The sequence below is a fragment of the Carassius gibelio genome, chromosome A9 (genome assembly GCF_023724105.1).
Source record: "Carassius gibelio isolate Cgi1373 ecotype wild population from Czech Republic chromosome A9, carGib1.2-hapl.c, whole genome shotgun sequence".
Classification (NCBI taxonomy): domain Eukaryota; kingdom Metazoa; phylum Chordata; class Actinopteri; order Cypriniformes; family Cyprinidae; genus Carassius; species Carassius gibelio.
The window spans coordinates 2,850,694-2,877,887 of NC_068379.1; the positions used below are offsets into that span (position 1 = coordinate 2,850,694).

Sequence of the window (27,194 nt, forward strand, 5' to 3'; positions counted from 1 at the left end):
TTCTTTTAAATAGTAAGTGAAACAGTATTATGGAACAATAGTTGTTTCCAACAGGCATTGCCACATGGCTTCAAATGACTTGTAAAACTTTATGTAATAGTTTGCATTAATTGAACTTTTAGTGTAATAATTATTTCTGATTCATTAATCAGGTCTTGTTGAGTCAATTTTTTTGCCATAGACTATTGTCTAAATCAAGAATCTGAAATATTGTGAAATAGCATGTGAAATCATAATGTGCCAGGCACAAATCCATGATTGGAACCGGCAATTATCCGTGTTTTCAGTCTGTAGAGGATCACAATGTACTAGTATAGTTACATATAATTACAATGTATAGATAATTATTCAGATGAAAGCACTCTTGGTCATTGCATTGCAGGCACTTATTGAGCCAATAAACTATTGTTCTCAAGCCTGAGAGAAACCTCCTTCAGAATCCAATAAATATGTGTGCCCCCCCACCCCACCCATTTCCTGAAACCATACAGATCTCATCTGTGAATCAGACTTACTCATTCTTTGGTGTGACAGTGACGGGATGACACTTCACTACAGTGTAGACTAGAGTTCCCGTCAGGTTTTGGCAGACGCAGACGCGATAGTTCCAGAATAAAAATGTTCAGTGCAATGATAGATTACTGAAAACATTTACAGCTTTCACTAAAAGCTTGAAGGAAAACAGAAGCAGGATACGGCCTGTCAGTGTCACCACATGACCCTATTTTGAGTCAAGAAGGATTTTATAAGCCTGTGTGACATCCAGACTATCATTTGCTCTTTGTTTTGGTAGAGTAAGCTGCAAAAGTTATACTGTGGTAAAAATTGTTATAATATGTACTACAATAAATGTGAAATTTCTATTTTGCTTATACTGCAAAAATATATTTTACAAAATATACATAGTATTACTCAAGTATCGTTTGATAAAAATATTTTTTATTAATTAAAAACATTAAATACAATTAAAACTTTAAGTAAATAGGCTACTTTTTTTTATCAAAATCATACAATAAAAAAAAAATCGAATTATCTAATTCACAATCATAAAACATGCAGCAGTGTTATATTTTTGTAAAATATTTTGCATTATATATTTGGGTAATAGTTTATTTTTGTAGTGAAGATAACTTACGTCATGACACCACATGATCTAAACCTTCAACTGTATTATTCATATTTTTTTATTTAACTATAAAATACAAACATTAAGCATGCATCTTACACTTTTAGTTAAAATGCACTGTAATTTATTAGACGAGTGCACGAATTAGTTTCTAAACTTCACCATACTTTATTATTAGTATATTATACACTATTAAAAGTAAAAGTGTTTTAATATTTGAGCAGCCTCACGATCAACACCATTATCGCGCGCGCCTCCCTCCTCGCTCGCGCCCTCGCGCCGCTCCATCGCAGCGGTGACGTCACGCGTGCATTGACTCGCGCTGGCCGAGAGCGAGAGGTTGAACAGACCGAGGGTTAGAGAGAGCAGTAGCCCGGGCCCACGGACAAAAACTCACCGAAAAGGATTTACATTCGCTACGTGTCGTCCAGCAAATACCCAAGTCTGCAAAGAGAGAGTGTTTTTCTGCTTTCCTAAAGCCCGGTCTGTCAGGAGTTACAGCAAGGTAAGAAGAACAACAGAGTAAAATGTCAACTAGAGTAAAAAAAAAAGCCTTGTTTAAAGTTGCCTTGGTGTGCTTTCCAGGCAAAAATTGTGATCACTGTCGCGTCTATATGAATTTCGCTTCTGTATCGAAAGGATCTGTGTATATGGTGCAATTCAAAAAGAGAAATAAACCGGGGCACTTTGAGTGATTGTCTCTCTCGCGCTCGGCTTTTGTCTTCAGCAGCTCTGACGCCACAATAGAGATCACAGCCGCCTCCTTAAGTTGCTGGATTTTACACATATTCGTGTAACAGTGAGGAACATTTGTTGATCGATATAGTTTAAAATCCGCTCTTGGTTTGTTTTTGTTTTAAGGCATCTTATTGTAGAAATGATGGCTGCTGGGAATGTCCATTGTCATTCACTACATGTTTGTGTGCAAGCGCCGTGCATTCAATCCGCACTGTACAACCACTGCTTTCCATCATATATAGCCTGTCTAGTGCCTTGAGGATTCATTATATGTGCGTTGCTTATATATAAATGCTATTCACTGTGGTGAGAGCGTTATGAGTGAACGAGCACGGCTAGATGTGCACTTTACTTCACTGGAAGTGAATGAAACCTGACTCTCCTGTTGTGTTTTAAAGGATCAAACATACTTCCATTGACTTTTTTTAATCTTATGAGACCTGCAAACAAAATGTAAACTTACTGACATGCTTTACACATCCTCAATGAAAAGAAATGGACATTATTTCTGTTTTGGGTCTCGGAAATTCCTGGTTGAGGTAAATTGGTTTACAGTATAACAATGCAGTCTTGTTAGTTCTGTTGCATTTTTAATGCTTGTTTTTTACTGGACTCAGAAGAATGTGGAATTAAAGTTCAATAATGTCTGACTTTGGGTTACATATGAGGATCCTTAGTTATAGGAAAGTACGCACAGGCAGTCTCATCAGAACTTGAAGATATTAAAATGATGGCACTGCTAAATACAGTAAAAGATCTTTTCCAGAGAAAGGTTTAGTGCATTTAATACATTAAATGTCTGTATTAAGTCTGATTGCTGGAGTTATTTTAAAATGGTTCTTTCGCGCCCAAAATAAACAGTGGCACATCTTATGATTTACAGTTGTTGTGGTTTTTCTGCATTTATGGTCAGGTTCTTGATACTGTTCCTTTCCATCTCCCTTTCACAGACTCATGGTTCTTGCATACCTCCAAGCATTGAGATAATTGAATTTTACACCAGTCAGGGTTTCGCCCGCTCGGCTTACGTCCTGTAAGTGGCTCAAAAACTGGGCTACTTTGAAGACAATAATCCTATTTTTATAGTTTCTCATGAAGCATCCTTAGAGGATTGGAAAAGCTAACCCGCTTATTTTTACTACACAATGCTGGTACTTGTGTTGCATTCCCATCACATTTACAGAACTATCGATCTGCATGTGTTTAAACATGTGTTGGATTTCCTGTACGAGTTATGTATTGATATGAACGCACGATATGTTGATTTTCAGTTTCGCTCGGATCACACCCACTACTGACGTTTCTTTCACGGGTCGTGATCCGTAGCGTTTCTGTCTTGCTTTGAGAGGAATGTAGAATCAAAGCATGACGGATGAACACGTTAACAGCTTGCTTGCATTTTCTGTTACAAATCTCGTATGTAAGCGTCACGTAGTATCTGTCATTGTGCAACAAATGACAACATAATTGAGCTTACGTAATGCACCAGGCACATTCTTCCATAAACAGGATTCCAAATGCAAGGAAAAACAAAGATAGAAAAAGCTTTTTATTAGCGTAGTCTATAAATTATTTCTAAGGGGACAGTGCACCAAAAAATTACAATTCTTTCATCATCTATTCACCCGCCACTTCTCTTTTTTCCAAACAGTTGTCTGCAGTGATTGACTTGTATAGTAGAGGAAAAAATACTATGGAAGTCAATGGCTGCCAGCAACTGTTTGGTTGCCATCATTGTTGAAAATATCAAATCAAATTCCTGCAGTTTTGGCAAATTTGAGGGCTTTAAGCTTCCTTTTCCATTTCATATTTCTGAACAGCTATGCAAGATTTTGACATGAATTACTAATAAAGTAACTTTTCTTAACAGTAACAGTGCGCTCCTCCTTCTATTCCAGTGGCATTAGAAGGGAATCTGAATAGTCATTTAGTCCTGAAATATTCCTGGATTGGTTCAAAATGTCTAGAGTGCTCTTGTTACTGATCTCATTTCCAAATGTGCTGTTTTCTGGACCGAGCCTCTGGAATGTGCTGCACACGCTCCTCTCTCAGTACCAGCCACCAGTCCCCAAACAAAAGACTGTTCAGTCAAACCCTTCTTCTCCATTTGAGCCATTTTGCTATTTCTAGCACATGGCCATAACTTCTCCGATTCATGGAGTCTCATTTATCATTTCTGCTGTTTTTTTTGCATGTTATTAGGTTACGGTTTGTAAAGGCAAGAGATCTAAATCTATTAGTGCTGTCAGCTCTCGTTCAGAAATGTCGTACGTGGTGATTTACAAATGAATCCGTCAGTTAGAGACGTGTGGTTTTGCAGTTCCAGACATGATTTGTTTGAAATTATAGTTTATGTTTGTTGGTAATTGTGTCCAGCTTAGAAATCTTGCAAGTCAGCTGGTTTACGCCAACAGCTCCCTCAGAACTTTGACCTAAATCTACTTGAACTTTTCTATTAAAGTTATATGGATTACAGTGTTTATGGATTTGGCAGGGTCATGCAAATGTTTGTAAATGTATTGATTTATGACGCACTGGTGGTTAAGGATTCCTGATTTCCCTCGCTGGGTGGATGTCCACTAAATGTTGTCAGTTTGTGTAGCAGATATTCACGGTGCACGATATTCATTTTAAACTCTATCTAAAGCTGCAAAATGGATCTGCATGGTATGAACAAAAGTCCCACGTGTCGTCGTCCCATAAACTTAGATTGTGGAAATCATGTGGGGAGAGAAAGGCTCACATCTGCAACATCACGTCACAGTGGAGTTTGTGGCTTGGAACTGGAAATAGCTTTTTTTTATTTAAATTTTTTTTATATGCACGCTGTCCTACAGCAAATATTCATCTTTCCCAAAAATAAGAGAGAGAGAGGAGGCCCAGATTGCTGCCCTGGAGACAGACGCCCCCGTCTAATAGAGCGCACAGATGAGGGTTAAAGGTCAGGATGGAGTTTTGTTATTTTTACCATAATCATCTTGTAATCTGGAGCAGCCATTATGCATGCAGCTGATTTAGCAGTGATGGAACGGAGTTAGTCGAAAAGAGGATTTATCCTGCACTGCACACAGCACTCCTGAAATGTGACATTCCTCTGGTTGGAAAAGATTGAGCGGCCAAGCATGAATTTTATTTTTATTATTTTGTCACTTTAGCACTGTTTTTTTGTAGGTCGTATGCGTAGACTGAAGAGATTTGACTACTATGAAAGATGACAGAGTATGAAGATCTCATCAAAGCATGATTTCAACCCCGTGCCACAGAAGAAGATCGCTATTTTAAGCGATGATGATTCTTTCTGTATCAGGTTTTATGATGTATATGGTAAATTTGTTTAAAAGTTTTAGAAACATGTAGGTCAACCTCTAAATATAATAAATATAAGATTGTATCATAACAAATTCATACGAATTAATCTTATAATCTTCAAAGCATAAAATTATTAATATGAACTGAACTGAGATTGTATTTGATTTTAAAGCATCTAGACTGTGGTTGGTGGCTTGAAGGTGGGACAATATTATTATGACAAGATGTTAAATATGGCAAAATTACTCTTTGTCAGGCCTTTTCTCTCTCTCTTTTGCACAAAAGCCTCCTTTAGCTTTGTTTTCCATGCAGACTTTCTTTGTGTGGGTGTTGTGAAAGTTTAACGAGAGCATTGTTTTGTTAATTGTGTTTTCATTAAGGGAACAAGGTTTGTTGGCCATGGGGAATGTTCTCATGAGGAACTATTAGCAGTTAAGGAGATTTTTACTGAGGAGCTCTACAGCGTGTGAAAACTCACTGGGAAATTGAACTAGACGTTGTCCCTTGGCTAAACCTTTCTCTTTCACAAGCTTTCCAGGCACCATCACAGACGTCTGTAGTTGCATAGAGCATCTTTCTCTGTCTTTGCTGGATTGCAGTCCTGGCTGTTTCTTCCATCCATTCTCTGTCTGATCACTGTTTTTAGTGTCAGACCTCCTCTGGCCAGAACTAGGACTTGCCAGCATAAACTTTGGTTTGTATTGGAGTTTATTGTAGCCCCCCCGCCCACCGCGCTTAGACAGGAAGACACTATATGACTGACTTATAAGATGGCAAGCAACTTTTTTGTGTTTATGTTTAATTTATTAATTCATGACACTACAACCTGAACTAACCTTGCTGATAAGACTTAAAGACCTTGAGACAAAGTCATGAGGATCAACGGTGCTCTTCTCCATATCCTTTTCTGTATTCTATAAATATTATAAAAATATAATTACGTAACATTTGTTTGTTGGTTGCTCCAAATTACTTTAATTTGGCAGATAAAAGCTTTCAAATATTTATAATTACTTAACAAAAAATGTTTAATTGTTTTTGTTTTGATAAATAATGATGATAGAATATGATGACATACTACTTTATACGTTTTTTTTTATTTTAATTATTTAATTTTTTAGCTTTATTATTTAGCACTGTATTGCCATTTACACTGAAATGATCACTGATTGATTTTCCAGTCATAAACACCCTGTGAAGGGCTTTTGAGCTGTAATTAAGGGTTGTCTGCTCTTAATGGCATGGCTGGTTTTGAATTTCCTCAGTGAAATGGCCATTCTGGACTGGACATGATGGTGCAGGACAGGACTGTGAAATTTAACACCACGTCTAAGTGCTTCATTGCAGATTTGGGCCCTGACGGCCCCTCTCCCCTACTGATTCAGAGCCTGCTCCTGTCCTCCCTCTTGCTCACACAGTCTTCTCATAGCTAGAAGTCATGGGAATTTGAGTTTCTCTGTCTGTCTGAAGAGTGTGCTCGGATAGTCGAACATTCGAATATTCGTTCTGCTCAAATTATTATAAATAAAAATATTCAAATTTCGCAAAAAAAAAAAAAAATCGGCCTTGATTTTAAAATTTGATTTTGAATTTATGGCCTTGACCACTGGAGAATGCATGTATATGACCAGGAAGTAATTTTTCCAAGCCGCCCCAGGTTGAAAAAATACCAAAGCTCAGTGTTTTGAATCATCATTCCTCAAGATCTTGTTCAGAAACCCACACGCCCCAAAACAATTTTTCGGTTATGTATGGACTAGTCAAAAGACATTTGGAAGTTTATAAAAATTTAAAATGTGTAAAAACGTACATTTTTATGTGACTATATGTGTGTCGCATTTGGTAAGCAGAAGCTCTGCAAGCAGTCGCATTCTTCACACCCACTTGAACATGTTCTGCCAAGAATATGTGTCAGACAAAAAGTAGACAAGTGGTGAAGTGCAGTAATCACAAGTGTTGGTATCGGGGCATTTTCCATTTTTGGCTAAACTATCCCTTTGACATTTCTATTAATGAGTTAATCAGCAGACGACATCATCCTGTCAAGTGTTTTAGGAGCTAGACCATCGACAGTTGTGTTGAAATGGCTGTGTTGACCATATGTTGGAGACCGTGACGTTAGTTGTCCGTTTATAGGTAAGCAGGGGCTATGTGTGTATTTGAGTGTGGATATCTGTGACCGCTTCAGAGCTCCACATCCCGAGGCCTGACCACTCACAGTCAGCCTCTGAGATATAAAGGTCATGACCACAGATTTGTGCTGTCAACCACATAGAAGAAGAGACGGGAGATCGAGCTAGAGGGAGGTTGAGCGATACAAGGAGGTAGAAAGAGAGGAAGAACGCAAGTGTTCACATAAGAAATTTACACACAAAACAAAGATGTACCAGAGGGACGGAGCGTGAGAGGCAGGAAGTTGAGCTTTATGTGCTGTCACTGTCAAGTTTGATTCTGTTGATGCAGTAAGTGTTTTCTGCTTCGTTTTGTCAGAAGGTTTGTTTGGAGCGGTTTTTCTGTTTGGCCGATGCGTTAGAGGCAGGAATTTTAATTCCACTGTGAACGGCAGCGCCTGAGCAATCTAATAATCCGATAACTGTTAAACAAAGGAATTAAAGTGTATACAAAAATTATTATAACGATTGCTTTTATATTATTAGTAATAGAAAGGCAAACATTATAATAGTTTTTCGTTTGCCTTCAGCAAATACACATAATTTAAATGCATTAAATACATAATTTAAACACATAATTTAAACAAATCTTGAATGGCTAATGAACATAAAAATTCACAAACTTTGGAAACTTCTAAAGTTCAAATTCAGAGATTTTGTCAAGTGTGCGCATATGCAAATTGAATGCTTTAAATATTAAATTAGTGATTTCAAATTATGCTGCACTTTATGCATTTGCCCACTGTCATATTCATGTCATTTTCACTGTGCTCTGTTTGTAAAATGAGTGTTACCTTGGCTTTATTTAAAAAAAAAAAAAAAAAAAGATTCTTATTGAACACAAACTTCCCAGAATACTGAGTGCACTTTTGGTTACAGTTTACTTAAATCATTAATTAAAATATAATAAAAAAATATTTATTAGTGGTCTAGTATAAATGTTTATTGTACAAATTTATTTTTAAATCCATTTTCACATGATTTCAAATTTCTTAAATAATAATTAAAATTAATACAATTACTGTATATCGGCTTTATATCGCCCATTGGCCACCCTGCTTTCCAAGATATCGGCCCCGGCTGTCAAAAACCAATATTGGTCGACCACTACTCTCTTTATGTTTCGGTTTTTAAATGATAGAAATTTTTACCAAACAGCAATTGTTGCCCAAGAGATAATTTTTTGTTAACATTATATACATGATATTTACTCATTTGTATGCACCAATATTTACAGTACTACAGTTACTTGTGATCAATTTTGTGTCCTTGCTGAATAAACTATTAATAAAAAAAAAAACATCTTACTGACCCGAGATTTGAACGATTGTGTTTTTGCTAAAATATTAGATCAAACTGATTTGTCTACATAAATAAAGTTTCTCAGCTCTATTCGCATTTTTGCTTTATTATTTTATTATTTCTGTTTTAGATGTTTATTATTTCTGTTTTAGCATTTTCATACTTCTGTGAGTTATGAGAAAAGGATTGGGTGAAACTAGTCTATCCATACTAATGGCGAAATAAAAAGCATTATTATTTTACAATATCAGTACAATGAGTACATCATTTTTTATTTTTTTTTTTGAATATATGATTAATATCTAATATCTTGCTCAGCCCTGGTCCTTATAAAATTAAACACACTCTTGCATATTGAGAAAAACAATAGCAAACTTTCTGAGGATACCCGAATCCCTCCTCGAAAGCCAGAGTAAATGAATGTGATACCCTGGAGTCTTTCGTTATCTCCATTTTTCACTGAGTTCAGAGAATGGATTTACAGTAGAGAATGACTCAGCACAAGTTATCATTAACCTGTGTTTAAATCAAAAGTTATGTAATCCTACCTATTCTCCATCTCCGGACCGGTTCCCTCTCTTAAATGAACTTTGAACGTGGGTGAGGTTGTAATCGCTTCAGCAGTGCCAGAGTTTCCATGCAATTTCTCCTCCAGTAAATGTGTCCTTCCTTTCAGAAGACAGAACAGCTTGAACTACACCCAGTTTCTTAGAAAATGTGACAGAGCCTGATAGACAATCCCATTATCACTTCTTTTATCTTAATTTCGTTTTATCCTCCATGGTTCTTTTTCTTGCCTTCTTTTCTCCCGTTTCCTTGTACCTCTTTGCCTTCTGGGATTATTAAATCCAAACCACATTCATGCCATAATCTGCAGGGCCAGACTTATGCTTGGAAACTGTGGGTACGTTTGACTGATTACACAGACACTATTGGAAGAGAGCTGTATGATGACATCACTGAATCATCAATGAACTGACTTTAGCTGGAAAAATGACTCTTTGTTATTGTCTTCTTGCATTATTGGCAAACCTTTTTCCAGTTTGACGCTGTACATGCTCCTTTGACACAATCAGTATTTTATGAGGCACTATAAAAATATAGGTGATTTGACTTGTGCTTTATAAACCTTAACATTGTGACCCAGCAGTAGAATTTAGGTTTTTAGGTTTTAATGCTTTCATCTCAATAAAATAAACACAGAACACAAATGACATTGGTGAGAAAACAGTAGTTAAGAAAGCATGTGATTCTAATGATGTGGAAATGTTTGGAGAAGCTCTGCATTTTAGCATTCCAGTCAAGTCACAATACATTTATTTATGCTATAGCACTTTATGCATTCAATAGGTTGTTTTAAAATAAGCAGTTTTACACTGTAAAACAAAGGCTTAGTGTCCTTTTCAATGCTAATTTTGTTTGAAATGACGTCGCACTAGTTTATTCTTCGATTTTGCTAGGAGTATATTGGGGCTTTTAAAGATGGAACCCGGCAAATGTTGGATTTTTTTTTTTCCTCAGAAGCCCTGCTAAATGAGAATTAGTTTCCAGATTATTTGCGTCAGTATGCGTCAGTTACTGAACTGCATGTGGTCCGTGAGTATGCCATCTGAGAAGGTCTGGAGATTGTGTGTGTCTGGTCTGAGCTAAACTGTTAAGACTTTCCTTTGTCCGTGTCCCAGTGGTAGATCCCATCAGCCCAGCGCTCTCTCTAGTGTTCACTGGCCTTGCCCTGGTTGTGCTGCAGTGTGAATTGCATGTCAGCTGAGTGTGCAAAACACTTCTTCATTATTCATGAAAGGAAGGGAGTCCTACAGAGAAAGCGAACACACAGACACACACTTTCCCTCTCACAGCACTCTCTCATGGAAGCACATGAAGGTATTTGCTGATGAAGCTTTGGCTTGTGTTTGTTGGGCCGATGCCACTGCTGTGCTTGGGGCATTGCCTCTAAGCATGGGTCAGGGTAGTCAACTAGTCATCCATCAACCAGTTAACTAAGAGGATAAATAGACTGAGGAGACTTTAGACAGTTAGCATGGTATAAAACCCTCTCTGAAAAGCCATCAATGGACCACTTTTGTAAACGATTCAAATTAATGATACAATTTAATTTAATAAGATTACTTTTTAAAAACAATTACTTTATATTTAAGTAATATTTTATAGTATTACAGTCTTGCTGTATATTTTTTCAAATAAATGCAGCCTTGGCGAGCATAAAATACATCTTTCAGAAACAGGCCCAAACTTAAAATTGTAGTTTATTTTTAAATCTGCACTAACATTTAATCAAGATATAAGGGCAATGTGTTATTACATTTTATTTAATGTTACACCAAATGCCATTTTCACAGTAATTAATTTACTTTTTTTTCTTTTTTTATGAGATGCTGTAGAGGTTTTTTAAAAACCATATGAAAACAACATTAATACAAAGATTACATTTCTAAAAACTTGGGCCATGTGTTTGAAGGGAGATGTTTTCCTTGTCTTTATCATGGACACGCTTGTCCTGTATGTCAGTGAACCGTGTAGTTTTAAACATGCCGTAATTTCCTCACACTCTGGCCTGGCTTTCTGCCTCAAATGGAGAATCCAGCTTGCGTGGTTGTCGGTGGGAATTTTCCTTGATATTCAGCGAGGGGGAAAAGACATGCATCAGTGCTGTTTATAGATTTATGGTGAGAAGTCCTGTGATGTTTTTAGATGTGTTTTCAGACAGCTCCACATTGCAGTTCTAGCCTTGGAGGTTAAACAGCACAGCATCAAACCTGGAACTCTTCAGCTGTGAATGTGAGTATGAGCCACAGCTTTGATGGATGTAACAGATTGGAAGCCGAGGGGTTAATCTCTGTGCACCTCGGTGCTGTAGGTATAAATGAGAATGGAAAAGATGGGTATGAATGACAGACAGACAAGGGACAGAGTGTGTCCTCGCCACAGTGCAACAATGAAAAGAGATCCCTCTCAGACATGTTCTGGTATTGTGGTATAAAAAAAATTAATTTCATAAAAAAAAAAAAAAAAAAATGATATGAACCGGTAAACCGCTCAGCACTAATTTCTACACATGCTTACACATACACAGTCACAAACTTAACCAAAGCTAAACAGATAGTCAGTCACATGACTTCCTTACATACATTAGCATTGTGTTAAGGGAGTGGACAAGCACAGGTTAATCAGTAAAGCTTGTATGGCAGACATGCTGTCATTATTAAGTATTATAGTTAAAATTCCTTAGCTTTTGTGTTAGATTTGATGTGCTTACATCATGTAAATTACGTCACTGTTTCTGAACTATTATTATTATTTTTCTTTTCAGACAGTCAACCTATACAATTAACTCTGATAATGCATTATTCGCTTCATCGGAAGATATTGTTACAACATACATTCATACCATTGCATATTCTTTCAGCAGGTAAAATTATTTCCAAGGCTCCCACACATTTTGTGTTTGTTGAGTGTTGTTGACTAGTCAATAGTCAACCACATAGGCATATTTCCTCATTTGCACCAAAAATCTGAACAACTGATAATTCCATATAGGTTATGCTAGTCTTTCCATAGCTTCAGACATCGGTTATGGCTTTCCAGAAGCTCTTGACGTCAGAATAGGTCCACAATATTTAAAATGTACCGAGAGGCCATTGAAAACAAACCTTGCAATTAAATGAAAAAGATCTGAAGAAAAAAATGTGGTCTCTACTACAAATCAAGATGCAGAATCATAATAATTAAATGATGCAGGTTTTTCGAGGCCGGGTAATGTTATCCCACACAATGCACTCATTAATATCACATTGCGTAAGTTCAAGGTTTTACATAAACTGCCAATTAAGAAAGGTTTGTAAGAACATTCCAGTATTTCATCTTATAATTTGGAGACTGCTGGCCTTTTGTTTATTTTGAGTAAAGACTTCATAAAGCAGATGGAGAGCCAGTTTGGTTCCCCAAGGTGAAATATTTTCTTCTGAGACATGGTAGGGTAAAGAAACTGGGCTGATTTTCAGGCTGCATCATTAGATTTGTTTGTAAGATTGAATCCCCTTTGCAATTCACAAACCCTCTTTTTCCAATGGCTTTCCATCACATTCTGTAATCCGTTGCTGAAATGCATCCCTCTGTTTACAGAGGAAATGATGTGCACTCTGACCTGACTGTTTCCTGTACAGAGGTGTGTTTGTCCGTTTGCTTGAGTCACATTGCTGTGCTGGATTTGTCAGTATGAGTGTGTGCTGTTATTATTTCCCCAGGTCTGTAATCACTTTTCCTGCCCTTTAACAGTACATTGTTGTCAGACTCCAAAGTGAACACTCTGCAAATTCAAATAAATAAAAAAACTTTATTAGAAGATGCAACATAATTGATACTTCACATGAAACAAACAGAACATCTACCAAAAAATAAAAAAACAAAAATCTGGTATATATATATATATATATATATATATATATATGCCGAATAAGAGTAGTAATGTCTTAAAAAAATAGGTGGTTCTTTCACTTTATCAATAGCACCCTCAAATGAGTGATTTGTGTTACGTTAATAAACTATAATGCATATGTTAAGTTGTAAGCTAACCTAAGCTTGCAAATGCTGAGCGTCACCTGGGTTGGAGACCTCTGCATGCTAACAATGGTGGGCTCTTTACAGATTCCCTGGTGGGCTAATTGGATGACATATTAATTGCCTGGGCCGGTACTCAGTGAAGTGGAATGGTAATTATGGGGTGCTGCTTCTAATAAAAAGACTCCCTCACCCAACACAGACATTTGGTTGGCAGAGGGGTTTTTTATATAGTGATTTTTTGCATTACTAGCTTATTAGGCATTGGGAATAGTGACAGCTGCAATGCACCACCAAGCTGAGCGGGAAATGTTGACCAGGGAGGGGTAGGGGGATTGGGGCACAGCGGACAATCATAGAGCAAGTGTCCTCGCCGCCCCAGAACCTCTCGGCCCAAACCAGATGAGTGTGTAATTGAAGCTCTGTTTCATTGCCTAAGCTTTTACTGTATTGAGTTAATGTCAACAGAAGAGGACATACACTGAACAGAGGGATGTGTGAATACTTGTCAGTGCTGCATGCGCCAAAATCCCACAATCCTGTCCCTTGCCAGCTCTTGTTTAGTTGGCACATGGCATCACAATGACATCATCTGTGGGGAGATAAAGATGGAAATTGAGACCCAGAAGAAGAGTCAGCACAAGTTAAATACAGACTCTCAGTAGTACATACTGATAGACTGAGAGAGCGAGGGATAAGTGACGGATGAATATTTTTCCGAGGCTTTAGACTACAATGAAAATGGTTGCATAAGCGCCAAAAGATGGTGACAGCAGTTTGATATTTAGTTGCCACTGATTAGCGATGCATCATATATCAGTATCATAGGACATAAACTGAAACTGGAGATTGTCAGATGATATTGACTTTTTAATGGTATGCAAATTTCCTCTCATTTTACATTTAGGTTAGTCGTTTAACACTTACATTCACTTGAAAGATTTAATATATCATATTTTTATTGATTAGTTTTTTTAAATTTATTTAGATTAAAACAAATCAGTTATAGGCCAGAACATGGAAATAATAATCAGCTTATTGGTTTGGACCAGAATTTTAGTATCGGTACATCACCACATTTGATGTCTGTTGGGCAAACTTTTTCAGCAGTTGCTAGAAGATATTTAGTTGAGCTATGGTTGATCTTTAGAGTCCCACCTGTGTTTCCAGCACTGCTATTCTGCAGCTTTCTTGTAGAAGTGTGAGTCATGTCATTTGCATACAAATGCCTCTTATAAAACATTTTGAGCTGTTTCTGAGTTCTCAACTGTCTGGAACTTTAATATATTATATATTATGTATTATACAACATATAATCTGCTTCAGAAAAAAAGCAATACATGCAACTATATTTAAGGCAGAAACGAATGATTATTAATTTGGTTAACTAACAAATAACTATAATTTTTGCCATTTACATTTTTTATTAAATAAGAACGAGGCTGTGAGTCCTGAAAATGTACAGGCATCAGTTTAATTGTGAGCTGTCACATGCTATAATACCACTGAATGCGGTTCCAATTCACATATGTTCTGTTGTCATACATAAAACAAGTATAAATAATGACTAAACCTGACACATTATCATCAAGCCCTTGTGATCTGAAACCGTAGTGCACTGTAGTGTCAAAATGAAAAGTTGGCAACTAGAAGGTCAACAATAAAAAATTATTTATAAATACAAATTTTAGTCGAATAGATATTGGATACGTGCAGTTAGGCTTCAAAAAGAAAAAGCTCCATAAATGTAGCGTGACTCTTGTGTAGTATTTGTGTTTTAAAGTCATGCTATAACTGCTGAGCACGTGGGATAGCGTTAAAGATGAGTTGTTCTAATAATCATTAAAAGATGTTCTTATCAGAATAGTGTAATTGTTATTTACAGCCGTAGTCCTTTGTAGATACACTTTATCATAGTGTAGTCTATATATACTTTTGGACAGACACACGCTGTATCTGTCTCCGTGAATGCTTCTCACTGATGGCTACAGGGTAAGTGCTGCGGTATTCTCTTAACAGCATCTCTGCTCTGACAAGTGCAAGTATCAGCTGTGCTTTTTGAAGTCCTATCGTCATTGTCACAGCGGAGCTTAGAAACAGATTTCATTTGACACTGTTTATCTCGGTGATAACATCACAGTACTTCAGTTTCTGAATATACCTCTGCATTCTCTCACTGGTGTCTTTTCGGTTCGTATTTAAATGCATTTTTAAGCGCGCATTCTCTTGTTTTAGATCTAATTGCCTCATTCCCGTTGCAGCATGCTGTCATCCTAGTTCTTGTAAAAACTAAGTGTTCTATTTTTGGACGAGGGGCGTATTGTAGTGAAGGTAGTGGAGAAGAGATATGCTGGGCAGGTGAGGAGGGGTTTGCTTTTAAAAGGTTTGTGAGTGCCAGGCATTTTTTTAGGAGGTGTCGTTTCAATGGGTGAGTGAGTGGGTTTTCAGAGTCTCTGTCTACTTCCCCTGCGATCTGCTCAATCAAGGAAAAATGAAGGGGAAAACTATTCCATTCAGAGTGGAGCTGTCATGTAGCTGATAGCTGTAAATGGAGGACTGTGTGCTTGTATTTTTGTCTGATGACTCTGATTTTAGGAGACTAAAGACTCTTTTATGTGTCTTTGCAGGTCATAAACTTAAAAAAATTGCACTGTAAAATAACGGTAACCTACTGTCAGCTGTGGTTGCTAGCACTGTACTGTTAATTTACAGCTTTCTACCGTTAATTTAGAGTTCCTAAATTTCACAATATGTTAATATTATTATACCTAGGCATGGGCCGGTATGAGATTTTGATGGTATGATAACCTTAAGCAAAAATATCACGGTTTCACGGTATCACGGTATTGTTGTTACAGCTGGGCAATATATCTAACGATATGATCATGTGCATCTAGTCAGTAAATCTGGTTCCGTGATTACAGCTAAATCGCAAACACCTGCTTTCAAATGGAGCGGCATTTAATAGACAGAGCCTTAGATCACTGACAAGCTATGCAATATCGCGTTCATTATCGAATGTTTTACAGTAAATACTGTTTTTATGACTGGATTTCTGCGATTCCATCAAAGTTTTCTGCATCGTGGAAATCGACCTACCAGTGTAGCTAACAAATATTATAAGCTCATTGTGAGAGTAAAAGATGGGGACATTGTTGTTTATTTACTTAGCATTGAGTCTCTCCAACTATAGGTGACAACGTAGCGGTTAATCACCTGTTCAACAGACTCAAGCCACCACCGCACTGCCATCTATTGGACTGCAGAAAGATAGTCTACGAACTTCTCAATCTGATACGTTACTAACTGTTCGGGCTGCATGATTAATAGCATGCGATTGTCATGCGGGTCTCGTCAGTAAAGCTGGTTCTGTGATTAGCAATATCACATTCATAACCGCATGCGATTCATCTGCGAATATATGAACGCAATATTGCGTAGCTTGTCAGCGAACTAGGGCTCTGTATATTAAGTGCGGCTCAATTTGAAACCAGCTTTACTTACGAGACATACGTGACAATTGCATGCGATTAATTGTGCAGCCCTACTAACTGTACTGACAAACTATGCTGGCATCGTGTCTGTGCCACAACAGGACACAACAAAGTGACTGTTGAAAATCATTTCAACTTTGTGCCGGTGCATCAGTTTACTGCATCACTGATTAAAATAGGTTATATTATAAGAGCGGCGCGACGTGACAAAATACAATAGAATTCTATTATAAATGGGAAAATCCAAAAACATTCATATAAATCTATTAGAAAGAGCCCAGCAAGACTCTTAAGTCACTCTAGCATTTTAGAACTATTATAAACTTTTCAAATCACCTGATCGACCATAACCACAACTGTTTTGCTATAGCTAATGCATTCTAAAGACACAGTTATAGCAATTAAACAAAAGTCAAGGGTCAGGAGCTCAACTAAAGCAAACACTGATCTCCACCATGGTAACATCAAACAAAAATAAAACATCATCATCAAAACCTTTGTTCATTGCCCATAAGAACTGAGATGTCTGGCTAGTAATGAGTGAAGCTGGTAAAGCTTTGTTTAGTTGTTGTTTAAATCTTCAGCTGATTTCATCTGTGGCTGAAGTCAGTTGTAGTTCTTGGGATTGTCTTTCTCTTTCCTTCAGTGAATCTGCTCGTTAACAGCAGCTGTTCATCATTGGTTGAATTCACTCATTAGTTATTATTCTCTCTGTCAGGTGGACTGTGTTAGTTGGCATTAATACTTGCATTATACAGCACAACATCAAGAACTTGTCATGGAAAAAATCACTCATTCCTCACACTATTTGCAACTATTTGCATGATGCTTGTGTTGAAAGGTGTGGTAAAGCCCTGATGAAGTCAACTGAAAAGGACTTGATGGGATAGTTCAGACAAGAGCACACATTTGTCGTCGTTAACTTACCCTCATCGTGTTACCCAAACTCATTTGACTTTATTTCTTCCAAGTTGCCCTAAAGGAAATGTTTAGCACAATGACAGCCTCGTTCACCATTTTCTTTCATTATACTGATAAAAGATGCAATGAAAGTGAAGATGACTGATTCTAACCTTGTTACACAAAGTAATATGATTTTGAAAAAAAAACAACGTGGGTAAATTACTGACAAAAAAAAAAAATAAAAATAAAATCAGTAAGTGAATTTGCCAAGAAACCTGCCACTCCTTTATAATAATAATTAAAATGATTGTTGTTATAATCATTATTAAATAATACGATTTTATATATATTTTTAAAAAGATTTTTCCTGAACTTTCACTTCATCTCTCATTGGTCAAATTCTTAAAACATGATTAAAAGATTCACTTTTTTTTCAGATCTTATATATGGCTTATATATTATTTTTAGTGGAATCCCGCACCTCAAACTGGGAGAAAGCATTTTAACGGGGCAGGTTCACACAAAAATGACAACTCATAATTTTACTCAGTCATTAAATCAATTCTATGCTTAGTTTTTATTGGCAAATACTCAATGACATTTGTGTATGCTAGAGTTTTGATTTATTATGAAGTACTTTATAACATACTTTTACAAAAGTATGTTTTAGAATCCTATCGGCTTGTGAGGTGCCTAAATATTCACACTCTTACCTTTAACCTTACAAAAGTTTACTTTAAAGCCATTGGGATTTTCTGGAAGCATTTTCTCAAGACTGACCTAAAAGACACATTGAGATTTGTTAATACCCTTGAAGGCTCGGTAAACATTAATCATGGTCAGGTGATGTGCTCATTCCCTGATGTGAGCACATGATTCACAGACTCCGTGAAAAGGGAAGAGGGGCCTGTGGCAGGTCTGCACACTCTGTGTATATGGATGTGTGTGTGTTTAGGTGCATCAAAGGGAATAATTCAGCATTGAACAGAGAGGGAGCTCTATAGTACAAAGGGAAGGTGAAGGACACTCAGTGTGAGTAAACAGCAGTTGTCATTGGACGGCTCATTAAGCTCTGCTCCAGATGCACATCTTTAGAGAATTATGTTTGGATATGAGATCCTTACACTATTAACAGTCTATTGTATCTACAAGAACTGTCCTGTTTTTTTAGCGTATCAACCTTCTTTATTTAAAGGGATAGTTCACCCAAAAATGAAAATTGTGATTAATTACTCACCCTGATTCCGTTCCAAACTAGGTATGTAAACGATTAACCGATTATCGGTTATTTGTCGATAAGAGATTGATCGATTAAGGCTGTCGATGGTCGGTTAACTGATTTAATGTTGCGCTGCGTGCGGCTCATGCGCAGAACACGTGTGAGCAGCTGGGATGTAGGGATGCATCGATCCGATACTAGGGATCGGTATCGGCTCCGATCCAAGGCATTTTCCGCGGATCGGGTATCGGCCAGACGAGACTGATCAAAATCCGATATTGTGTGCATACTATTGTTATTGTTAAGCCACACGCAAGGCAGAAAAACATTATAAAGCACCAAAACGTTTTCAAGAACGTATTTCAAGTGTTCTGAAGCTGTACCATAGTTCAATGTGAGATACAGATTAATATTAAAGTCATTAAATTAAAGTTTACATAAACTCTTCTTTCAGCTGTGACTGTCTGTCATCCTCCAATCAGTGTTCAATCTGCGTGTAGCGTTCGGTTACTACAGTCAGAACGATGAAACTCTCTTCAGGAGCGCACAGTAACGGAGGTTTAAAACTGTTCAAAGGAAAGGCTCATTAAACTAACGCGCAGATTTAATAGACTATGAATCAATATCTCTTCCCTTTGTACAAGCGATGTCTGGTTCGCGAACGAATCGTTTATTTTGACTGGTTCTTCTTAGTGAACCGTTTGAACCAGTTCACCAAATAGGACTGAATCGTTTGAACCGGTTCACGTCTCCAGTAAGCATTATAATTTTTTTTTGCGAAATCAAAGATTATTTCTTTCTTTCTTATTCTGTCCTATCTATGATACGTTGCTTCCTTTTTTGAAAAGAACCGTCTTTTAGATTTCTGTATAAATGTATATACTTGTTTTTTCAATAATTTTTTTACAACAATACAAAGAGCAATGTGTAACATTTTACCAGATTTTAGACTTATTCACTTTTATTTGTAAATAAAATATTTCAGTAGATTTGATAAAATTATTGTGTACCCGTGATTTTTCTAGAATCTAGAGTATCTTTTGCTGCTTAATTGTCTACAACCTAGTTTATAGTGTAATTTTGTAATCATTTATATATTTTTTCATTTGTTATTTTTCATTAAAATGGAGTTGTATATGCAGTAGATTGTGATTAACACAAAAGAATGATTATCAGGTCAACACAGAGAAGTATAGAAAGTCTATGTAAATTGGATTGGATCAGTATCGTCAGATACTCAGAATGTTTTATATCGGTTCGGTTCTAAAAAAATTGTATCGTTGCATCCCTACATCCAAACCTTTGTTCATCTTCTGAACACAAATAAAGATATTTTTGATGAAATCCTAGAGCTTTCTGACCCTGCATAGACAGCAAAGCAACTGACACGTTCAAGGTTAAACTAGTCCATGTGACATCAGTGGTTCATCCTTAATTTTATGACGCTACGAGAATACTTTGTGTATGCAAAGAAAACAAAAATAACTCTTTAACAGGAGGTTAAAGCGTAATGTCTCCATAAGCGTAAAATTTCCATATAATGCTAATTGTGATACCACAGAGAGAAATAAAATGACAATAAACCTATATGCTTTTACACACACTTAGTAAATTGTATATAATATGTTAACAAACATGTAGCCATGAACTATTTCTCAGTTAAGTAAATGTTGCTTTGCATTTTTCAAAATAGTAATCTAGTTAACGCTGATTAAAGTATAGAAATACATTTAGAATTGACTTTGAAAGACTAAGGATCACAGTGCAGCCCCCCCCCCCCCCCAAAACCCATTTTTTGTGTGTGTTTTTAATAATTTAGAATATAAAAAAATGAGTATTATTACTTTTTCTTTTATAGATTTACAAGTCAAAATAAGTATGTTGTTTCATTTTTATCATAAATGTATCTCTTATAGACTGAATGATGGTGGAACATTATTTCACTCATATTTTGACATTTTATTTTCACAAAATTTATTTAAAACATTAACGCACACACTTTTTACTTGCATGCTATGAACTTGAACTTGCTTTCTATGTTTATATGATCACCCAGGGTGGAAAGTCTCGTCTTTGACCCATAATACTGTATGTTTATAAGTATTCACTTGGTAACAAAGAGGCAGTTTTATCAGCAGAAATATAATTTTATGAGCAGAAAGCCACCAGAGAGTACTTTGCATACATTTTCATGACATGCATTTTCTCTAGCTAATTACCCGCCCTAAAATGATCGCATTAATAAATGATAGGTTATTTGATGAATTCTTCACATTCGGTTATTAGGAAAACGTGAATATTCCATCATCCTTGCCATCCTGTGTTTTAGACTCTGCATACTGATGATGTTTGAGGGTTACTGTGGTGGCTCCCTCTGGATTACCCAATGAGACGGAGGGAGGTGTAAAACCCAGGATAACCTATTAAAGAAATTACCCACATGTCTGCTCATACCCTGGGATTATGCCCGACATGCTCCAGCTGGGGTGTCCGGTACATGGAGTAATGAGGAAGATGGAAAGAGGACGTCTCAGAGGGACTGTCAATGAATGAAATTGAGCAGATATGTCCAAACTTTGTCCCTTGAGAGACCTGCGTATGGAGCGAAGATGAAGGAGAGCCAGCCCCAGTAGTTCAAGGGGGGTTATGGTACCGCTGATCATATCACACAGGGGTTTAATTGGGCAGAGGCCAAACCGAGCAGCTGCGTTACTCCACATACGAGTCATCAGAAACCTCACGCCTGAGTGCTTTATCATGGAAATTGTAGCTCTGAAGGGATTCCTCAACTCCTCTGAATTTCACACTGATTCTAGTTAAGCTTTATTTACTCTGAGCTTAATCGCTCTTCAGAGGGGTGGGCGGTACGAACATTTTACAGCATATGCCATAGCTTTGCATATTAAAATAGTTATTTCCTGTGAAACTTTCAATTAAATGTTTTATATATTTCCTAATTGTGTGTTTATGCCTATTTAAATAATAATAATAATAAAAATAATACTTAATTAAATACAAAATTTAATATAAAAGATGGATTACTGTTGCAAATTTTGGGGTTAGATTTTTTTAAAGTCTCTTGATCTCACCAAGAGTGCATTTATTTGATCAAAATACAGTAAAACGGCAATAGTGTGAAATAGTGTTGCATTGTATAATAACTCTCTTAATATATGTTAAGATGATTTATTCCTGTGATGTTAAAAATAATGTTTTTAGGAGCCATTACTCCAGTCTTCATGGTCGCATGATCTTTTAGAAACCACATTTATCAATGTTGAAAATTGTTGTGCTGCCTAATATTTTAGTGGAAACAGTGGTGTGCTCTTTTCAGCATTTCAGAAGAGTAGTGTTTATTTGAAATTGAAATATTTTAAACATTATAATTGTCTACACTGTCACTTTTGGTCAATTTAATGTTTGCTTGCTTTCTTTTGAAAAAAAATAAATAAAATCTTTTGACCGATCATTTATGTTCAGCTAATGTGTTCACGAGTAAGTACAACGAGTAATTAGCTTTAATAACGCTAGGTAGGACTTCCATTCCTAGAGCCTTGTTAAGTGTTGTGGTTTCTTCCATTTTCTCCTTTTTATAATGCCTCTACTCAGTGGTTTGTAGATTTGCAGAATACCTGTGTCTTGCTTCCCAAAGACTAGCAGTGTAGTGTAATATAGCTGTATCTGTGCGTGTGAATGTGTAGCGCGGCTGGTAGATATAGATTGAGATTTATGGCTGTAGGTCTATTACTGCACCGGCTCTGGAAAACATCCTCTCCTCTCTTATTCCTGACAATCCCCTTTCTCACAGCCGGAAGACTCGTGTTCACAAGCCCTTTTTCATTACCTCAGCCAGAGAGAGAGATATGCCTTCAGTCTTGGTGAATTAATTCTTCTCGGGCTCTCGTTCGTCTCCATCCCCAGAGCGTGTGCTTGTAATCTTGTAATCATGTTTGATCATGACTGTCTGTTTAGTTGCCATCTCCCGCTCGAATCATATGGACACAGAGAATTGAGACGGGATCGGTAGGCATGCGTAGCTTTGGATATTTGTTCCTACTTTGGCTTGAGACTGCAGGTATCCTATTTTCTGTGTACTCGTGTGTGTATAACAGACCACAGGCTTTTTACTGTGTGTGTGTGGGATGATATGTCTGTTCTGATTTAGAGCTGTGAGAGATATATGTTTGTTTTAGTGTGTGTGGGAGCATATATTATCTGCGTATCCGTGAGAGCTGGATGTAAGCATGCAGTGGATACACAGAGTGAGTCAATAGTTTCCCAGTGGAAGCAGCTGGATGACACACACACACACACACACACACACACACACACGCACACACACACTGAGAGCCTGAAGTATATTTTCGGCCCAGTCTAGTTAGAGCTGCCATACAGTTAGATTCATTAGCATCTCATTTGTGTCTGTCTAAGTCTTACTTTGGAACTTGTACTTGTAATCCCAAGATCATTGCAGCCTGGGGCCAAAGGTCACAGGGAATTCTGGGATTGGTGGTTTCTAGAGCTTCATAGCTCTGGTCCGTTTCTGATGCTAATTTCCATCACTTATTAGATGTTCAAAAAAATAAATATTCTGGCTCTCCTCTTTCCAAACTAAATAAAATCCTGTACTCCACTGTAGATCTCAAATACAATGTTTTTTGGCAACTCCGAACTGAAATTTCAGTCTGTTCCTCACACAAAGCTGTTGCACAGTTTCAGAATACTTTAAATGACGTGCTATATGGACCATTTTAACTGATAGTTCTCATGATTTGATATACACCAGTGCACGCAGAACACGGGTATAGGGAGATCAAGCGGAGCAGTATAGTGGCCTAATTTGGTGGGCAGGCTTGAATGTCTCGTAAAAAAACTTCATTGTGCAGCTTGACTGATCTGTCTTTTGGTTTGACTCAGCGGACGTGTGCCGGGCATGTTTGTTTTGACAGGTGCTGAAGCCCTTCTGTAGCACTGCATTTGTGCGCAGTGTAACTGTAACTGAGGGTTAGTGAGCGCTGGTTTGCCTCCAGCGCTGTGGAAGTCACGGAGAGAGCTCGTCAGAGGTCTGCCCTGTAGCAGAGGTAAGGTCAAACTCCTGCACAAGGGAGTTGAGCCTGTAATGAGACACCACAAAAATGTGACATCCTGCCCTTTCTGTAAATGGCTCTTTGCTTGAAGGGCTTGTTTTGTGATGACGGTATGAGTGAGTAAATGGTGTGATTTGTACATGTGCTGTTTAACATGTCTGTTTATTATGCATGCCCTGCTGTAGGGCATTGCTGGCATGCTCGGTGCCCCAGATATTCTTTTGATCACAGCAGGTTTACTTTGAGGTTGTATTTTTGCAGAATATTCGATCTGATCTCCTGCAGGCCTATGATGAACTTAAGACCTCTCCTACTGTAACTGCTGAAGGATTTTGTGGTTGTTACCCACTAGAAAAAAAAACTCCTGTGGGGCATTTGACTAATAATGAAAGTATAAGCTTTATTTTGATCTGTTGTGGAAAGAGTTGGGAATATTGCATGCGGGATGTTGTTAAAGCACAACTGAACCTGCACACAATTCATCAGTGCATGCTTATATTTTAATGTGGTTTTAAATGTGGCCAATATCAGATTTCCAGTGTGAACAGATCATGGTTCTTAAATGACCCGCATTCGCAAAAGAACAATACGAACAGAGTTGCCAGGTTTTCACAACAAAATCTGTCCAGTTGCTTCTCAATACTAGTCCAAAACTAGCCCGGTTGCATTCTGGGGGTTATATATTGCATTAGTGGTGTTGGTTTATAACCCATGGAGTTGAAAAATAATCCGTTAGTGAAAAAATTATGTCTTGCTTGTATATAGAGTTGTCACTGCAATACTTATGAGTTGTGACACATCACTGTACTTCCACCGACTACCTTTCGCTACTGTAAATGATAGCTTTGGGAATGAATCGTGAGGAATGTTGATCTATAGTGACGTATAAATTGCAGGAATTCCGAAATGAGGGTTCACACTGCAGTCACTTTTCAAGACACCTGACCTGAATCGGATTCAGTACCACATGTGGAAGTGGCACAAATCGGAATTGAAAAGCTCCGCTTCCATGTGGTTTGTGCTGTTCACACTGCCACGAGAAAAACAGATCTGCGGATTTGCACCTTCGTACGTGTTTTGAACTAGATTTTTGAAAGATCTGGCCTTGTCTTATGATGGATGGATCAGTTTTTCAATGAGACATAATTCGTTCTTATAGTTAAACTTGCCTCTTAGCGGTCAATAAACTCTGCATATTGCAGCAATTTCATTCATTTCAAATCATTTGTTTTGCAGTTCACCCACATTTTATAATAGATAAAGGCTTAGTTGAAATGCATGTCATTCGCTGAGTTGTAAACCAGGATTGGGCTTGTAGATCTTTTACAACATCCGGTCTGTTGTGTGATATGTGACCCCAGTCGTGAAGCTGAAGGAGATAACGGCCATAGGGCAAGCGTTCCCCCAAATGTGGGCTTTGACTTCTGTGACATTTTCTGTGAATAGCCTATACATACAGATACACGCAACACTGTTTCTTTAGGGAAAAGACAGACATCATAAGTGGGTTACACGTCAAAGCTTTTGTTCTCAGTATAACACTCCTTTCCAGATTGTTAGTGCGTGCACTGGGAATATTGCTGAGCGCGCAAACAGGAAACGAAAAGAAATATCCTCACTCTGAGGAGCATCCAACCAAACAAGCAGCGTGAGAAAGAATTATGAGTCGTTTGAAGGAGGTGCAGGAATCTCGGAAGAGCACGACCAAGAGAGCGTATTTACAAGAGAAGCAGAGTAAGGGAAAGCAAGTCTAAAGCTTTTTTTGTAGCCTGTTTATTTATTTATTTAAAAAAAAATGCTGTTCGAAATTTCTATTATAATGTATCACTGTTTCCTCAAAAATATAAGCGGCACAACTGTTTTTAACATTGATAATGATTAGAAATGTGTCTTGTGGAGCAAATCAGCATATTCTAATGATTTCTGAAGGATCATGTGACACTGAAGTCTAGAGTAATGGCTGCTGAAAATTCAGCTTTGCATCACAGGAATAAATTATGGTTTAGCATATATTAAAATAGAAAATTGGTTCTTTTACATTGTAATAATATTAGTGTTTTATTGTATTATTACAGCCTTGGAGAGACTTCTTTGTCTTACTGAGCAATGTAGTGTGTATTTTCAATCACTTATACTGTCATATTTACATTTATGCATTAAGCAGACTCGTTCCAAATTGACTTACAGTGCATTCAGGCTGTACATTTATTTATTTAGTTTTTTTAAGTGTGTGTTCTCTAGGAATTTAACCCACTAACTTTTGGGCTGCCAACACAATGCTCTACCACTGAGCCATTTATTCTTTATTTTTATAGATCGTCATAATCATAATCAAACTATGCAATTTGCTATTCGGGACCACCTGTGCAGTGCATCTCTGGTGTGGTGGGCATGGCAAACCCTTTTGTTTCGGTGTGTGTAGGCTCGGTCTCCTCTCTCTGTTCAGCTCCAGACACCCGTCTGTCTGTCTGTGCCTTGCAACAGAGAGGGTTTGGCCACTGCAGCCATGGGAACAAGCAAACAATGACCTTTACTCTTAGGAAGGAGAGAAGAAAGTAAGGAAAAGGCTGAGCAAGAATGCCCAGCGCGGGGAAGGAAATCTGTATTGCGTGGTCATCTGTCCTGATGAGCGTTTCAGCTGTCAGACCTATGACATAGATGGGGGTTACCCACATTCCTTTTCAGTATGAGTTATTCCAATAGGAATTCACACAGTTTGGAATTTTGTGTGAGGACAAAATAATTCCCAACACGGGTTCATGTTGGTCATGTGAATCCCTCACACTGACCAACAGAAAGCTGCTTCTGTGAGATCATACCGTTTATTAACAGTGATCAGGTGACACTTTTTGCCCATGAAATTTCACCAAATGAAACCATTCATTCATGCAGCCTTTATATCTTTTTGTATCATAGTCTAAATTTGCCGCATGGTCATACAAACAAGCATTTGGGATCATTATATTAGTCTGGTCAATTTTTTTTTTAAATAAATGCATAAGGAATGGGTCAGGATGGTGAACTAGTTGTTCAAAAACTGACTAGTCGATATGTGAGGTTGATTAGTTTTAGATTTTTGGGGGAAATTGAGCCTTAATGGGTTAGTTCACCCGAGAATGAAAATTCTTTTAAAAAAAACACTGAAATTTAGATTTTCTTTTGACTGGTGCACATTTGTGTGGGTTTTTTCTTTATACGTCAGGGTTCAGGGGTCATTTCAGGATCAAAGGGTACCTTGTATTTTTACACAGAGGTCTGAGATGCATGTTG

The 27,194-nt window shown here is 37.4% G+C and overlaps 1 protein-coding gene across 3 annotated transcripts in view; it reads left to right on the forward strand.

The window, feature by feature from the left end:
- The first annotated feature begins 1,394 nt into the window (after positions 1-1,394).
- The window catches only part of LOC128019431 (cytoplasmic protein NCK2-like), a 48,409-nt gene continuing 22,609 nt past the window's right edge, over positions 1,395-27,194 (forward strand). The window contains exon 1 of one of the 3 annotated variants that reach the window (XM_052605416.1): positions 1,395-1,631. The gene's annotated coding sequence lies outside the window, so the exon portion shown is untranslated. The other 2 variants (XM_052605417.1, XM_052605418.1) reach the window with 2 other exon arrangements.